Raw genomic sequence first — 5,132 nt, forward strand, 5'->3', positions numbered from 1 at the left:
TTTGGTTTTTGTGTGCATACACAAAAATCTATGATGTTGCCAGTCCAGCAATTTAAAACAATTCTCAACATAATTCTATTCTCAGAAAAGAAGTAATTTTAGCTGGCAGTGAGCCTGCTCGGAGTTCCTGGCAAGAGCGATGGCATATTGCTAGAGAGGTGATCAGGAAATCAGACTCCCTCAGGGGTCAAGAGGAAAGAAGAAATCTACATTATTTAAGCCAATACACTCTCCCCGCTTACACTGCAAGCAGTCAGAAGGCTGGAATAATCTCCACTTGCTCCTGTGTGGCCTCTACCATGTACAGTTACTTCTTATTCATAAAACACAGTTCAGTGTGTTTGTTCTTTGCAACTATATTCAGAACACATACTTCAGAATGCTACAACATGTTCTTTGTATATAAAATTAATATTCACAGAGGTCTTCACACACTAGGGAAAAAGATTTGTAATAATGGCCGTCAAGACACGTAGGACCATCTTTTCATGGTAAAATCAAAGATAAAACTCGGCATAAACAATCCAAAAGGCAAGAAAAGCTCTGTGATGAGGGCTAGAGGCAGGGTCCTTAGCATAAAACGCAGTGAGAAGAAAGGTAATTAAAAGGTAATTAAGTGTAACCTATCACGTTAAAAAACACATTTGGTAAAATGTTATCTTTTTAAGTTCGTAACCCTCCGAGACAGGATTAGAGAACATAATGTTCCCTTCCATTCTGCACTTGCACAGCTAACACAGATGTTACCCTCTGTTAATGAGATAATTACACAGTAGCCTGCTAGCAGAGCTCACTGTTTGCTAAAATTCCCTTCAGATCTTCTGCTGCCACTTGAACCAGCAGGTTTGTGGAGGGACAGAAATATCTTGGGACCGCTTATCTTCCAACATGAATTGTGTGCACATTTAGCATTACCATTATCGATTGTAAAAGTGAGTGTGTGTTACACAGCAAAAGAGAAGCCGTCGAGGCAGCGACTGTACCATGCATGCAGGTCACTAAAGGCAATTTGTAGCCATTCCTTAAAGAGGAACGGTGCAGAAAAGTCAATTGTGAGTACAGTGAAAAAGACTTTAAAGCCCTCAAGCTGACTTTTTCCACACTTAAAATATCTCAATAAAGAAAATTAATGGTCTCAACAGAGAAAATGAAGGACCCTGTTTAATGCTGTTCTCTGTAAATCTCCGTTAATTTTCGAAGAAATGGCAGAGGGAAGTTTCAGTTCTTTCAGCTTACTTAAGTATAGCTTTGGGACACTTTTGGGCCAAGTAAAAAGTGGAGTATTGCAATACCATTAAAAACTGTATGTTTTACTATTCTCTTGCAATGTGTGGTGTGATAAAATATATAAAATTCAGTAATATAGAACAACATCACAACTTTAAAAAGAAATCTGAAATTCCTCAGTGACTTAATTCCAAGTAAGAATTGACAGCGTCGTCTACAGCAGTAAGATCTGTTGATCTAACAGTCAGTATTTCTTCCCCAATTATCAGTTGTTTGCGAAGTGGAAAACCCTGAACAAGAAAGTAAACCTATCACCACCACGTTTTAACAGACAACTGTGAAGATTTTTAATGACTCGTTGTTTCAGGAAAAAACCCACAGAACATAATTAACATTAAAAACAGTAATAAAGAAAAAGCCAAGTATTTCACAATCTTCTAGAGCAGAAACAAGGATGATTACAAAAACTGGTGCAATTTATGAGAATGATCTACTTAAGGCTGTTGACTTTTCTATTCTGTTTATCAACAGAATAAAAAGCCCTAAATCCACTCAGAAAGTGTAAGATGTTAGACAGGAAATATTAAAGTTTTGTCATAAGAAAGGATTAAAAATCGCTGACAGATGGAAGATGGAAAACAGATGGAAGAATGTCCCCCACTACTTCAAGTGCCAAAAGGAAACAAAAAAAAAAAAAAACAAGCCCAAAACAACAACAACCCCCCTGCCCCCAACCACCACAAACCAGCCCTATTTTTACTCCTGTTTAAGCAATTGATCAATGCCCAACGTGTACTTAATTAATTAAGAGCACAGAAGAACCTTGTCCTTCTGAACACTTCTGTGGCTGGAAGCACATCCACACCAACTTTGGTACACGTTTAATCCTAGGTCTGACAAACATCAAGGACATCAATGCAGCTGTTCCACGGTTAATGATTACCACATTCCTATGACAACTCATCATTTGGTATCTAAGTGGACAGCAGTCAGAAGATATCAAGGGATTATGGGGATGCATGAAGACAAGAGCATAGAAATGTCTCAGTGGTATTTCTGTTTACCAGGAAAGTAATAACTGAAGTAAGCAACAGTTGAAGCAATAAAAAGCAATAAACACATATTTGTCTACTGTAATCACTCATGGAATTTGACTGTGCCTGCTGACCAGTTATGTCTGCCCATACCAAGTAACCCACTCCCAACTTAAGGTCACAGTGTATCTCACTTATTCTCCCCCTTGCCTTACTGTTCCAACTATTAAGGCCTTTTCCTAGCCTCGGTTCCAAAATGTACAATGGGAATCATATCTAAAGAGGACATGGAAATACATATTTGTGTGTGCCTCTATACTGAACAATACACCTTTTTTCTTGTTCTTCTCCCCCCTCCCCCCCTTCTTTAAGCTTTAGAAAAAGGTCATCAAGACGACTCTTGAAATAATTCCAGCACTCCCCTAGAAACTGGGTATGTCATACTCGTAAAGTTGTTTGTGAAGACATTAGAGAGATAATTCTTCCTGATTTACTGAGAGTGGCTAATGTACCAAAATCAAACACCAAATGTGGAACACGGTGAAAGTTAAAAGACACACAAGGCAAGAAAACCTTTAATAAAGAACAGCTTTGTTATGTTCTCCCTCAAATTAAACTCTAACCAGCCAAAATCTCATCATAACTGAACCAAGACACTGGTGTTTTGTGTTGGTTTTTTTTAAACAGACCAGTTTGTGATAAATGTACTGCAGTTTAAATCAACCACCTCTACCCTTAACAAAACTGATTAGCATATTTCTCTGGAAAAGGTCTAACCTTATGCCCATTTACAAGGCGTAAGAATTTTAAGAGTCTTAGTACATTTAGTATTTCAAACAGCTTCATTAAAAACACATTTTTTCTGTTCTATGTTTAATAAAATGCTGCTCAACAGCTGGTCCAGTCACTAGTTACAGAGGATAACATTACCACGCCTATGTCATCACAACAAAAAAACTCCTTGTGCTATTTAGAATTATATGAGGAAGTGCTAAAGGATTATGCTAAAGTGATCTGTACAACACATTTCTCAGCATTTTAAGCCTTTACTTTTAATTTTTTTAAATGCTTAAAATAGAGCATAGTTAATCTTCATGTGAACAGACTTCGGTGACACATACCCATGTCTTCACTTTTTAAAATGAAGAATTAATCATCTACAAGAGACAAAGCAAAGTCTCTTTATAATTATGTACATAACCAAAGCTTGATGCTCTCCGCCCAGTTTGTACCCATATAACTAATGTACTTACTCAGGGTAGACTTGGGACAGCTCTATCCTCAGGAGAGTCAGGACTCGACTGCCCGTCAGTTGAATCCACTGTTCAACTCCAGATCCACAGTTATAAACCCTTAATTGGCTGTAGCCAGAGCAGAAGCCGTTGCACCCAGAAAAGCAGCAGCAGAATGAGTAGTATTTAATTACTAGGTTGCTATGAACTCAAAAATAAGCAAACTTATACAGTGTGACTCGGAAACAACGTATATATGCATTTTTGTACCAAGTGGCTCAGTAAAAAGTATTGCTACTGCCAGGAACAGGTCTCAGGCCTTACGCCAACTGCGTTCCTATGCCAAATGTGCAAGGCCCACATCCTGGCCTCTTATGTTTGAGAAATTATTAGGAGAACTTGTTGTGTGAGCTACAGCTGGGTACCAGGTGCCTCTTGTTATGGCATATAGCTTAGATACAAGAACAAAGGCCTTGACAATACAGGCACAGGTTGAAAGTAGAGGCCCCAGAACTGTATGCAACTTAGTGATGGTCAGTTATTAGTCACTGATGAGGAGCAACCCTGAGACTTGGGAAAAATCTGCTTCCTTTCTATAGCAGCAAAAGCTGAAAAGGAAGAATAAAACCGCTAAGCAATGAGACAAGACACCTGCGACCGCCTTGAACGGCTCACCATGCAGGACCATAGCTATCGGTGCTAAAGCCACACACGGCACCACCTCTGAGGGAGTGTGTGCTCACCATTAATTTATAATGAGATTGTTACACAACAGTTGCTGCAAATACGCAGGGGTGATGACTAGGAATAAGTAAGAACTAGCCACTGGCAACATGTTTTGTTATTATAAAGTTTAAAGCCAGTTTAAAACTGGTTTGGTTTATCTGCCTTCTAAACCTTTAGTCACAGCAATCTCTCATTCTCCTTTTACGTCTATCTACCCATCCACAAACAACACGTATGGCAACACCATGCCTGACCCCGCACAATTTGTTCCAGTACCACAACTAGCTCAAAGAGGTGCTCTGAAAAACCCACACATCAGGATCTTAATGCAAATACTGATCTATTTTCCAGACTGTTTTCTGAAGGCAGCACACTGCACTTTTGTTGGAACTGTTGGTTCTGTGGAAGACCTTGTTATGGACAAATATCAAGATGTGAATTTCCTCTATCCTTACGAAGGGTGTGTTAACCTAAATGCCAACGATAATTCGAGTGTCAATCCAGTGGGCTGCCAACACACCAGAGCTACAGCCAGAAACACAGTGGTGAGTGAAAACACCTGCCGTGTTCCAGCACTTCTCTGCTAAGGGACGCCAGGCATCATGCTTCGTGCAGAAGCTGATGTAATGCATCTTAAAAGGGACAGGCAATCTCCTCTAAAACCTCCTTGCTAGGAGTATGAGTCCAAACTGAGACTCCTAGGTTTTAATAGTTTAAACCAGACACGCTTCACCGTATACACAAACTAGAATTCCAGGCTGATGTTAACCACTGTCTCGTACTGCAGCTGTATTGCCTAAACAGATGTGCACTATACTCCAAACTGAACGCAAATTAATGGATTTCGTGGTCCTGCCAGAATATCCCAGCAGATGTCTCACCCCATTTGGCCAGTCTGACATACTGCAATCTG

The sequence above is a fragment of the Buceros rhinoceros genome, unplaced genomic scaffold, assembly GCF_000710305.1.
Source record: "Buceros rhinoceros silvestris isolate BGI_N320 unplaced genomic scaffold, ASM71030v1 scaffold817, whole genome shotgun sequence".
NCBI lineage: Eukaryota > Metazoa > Chordata > Aves > Bucerotiformes > Bucerotidae > Buceros > Buceros rhinoceros.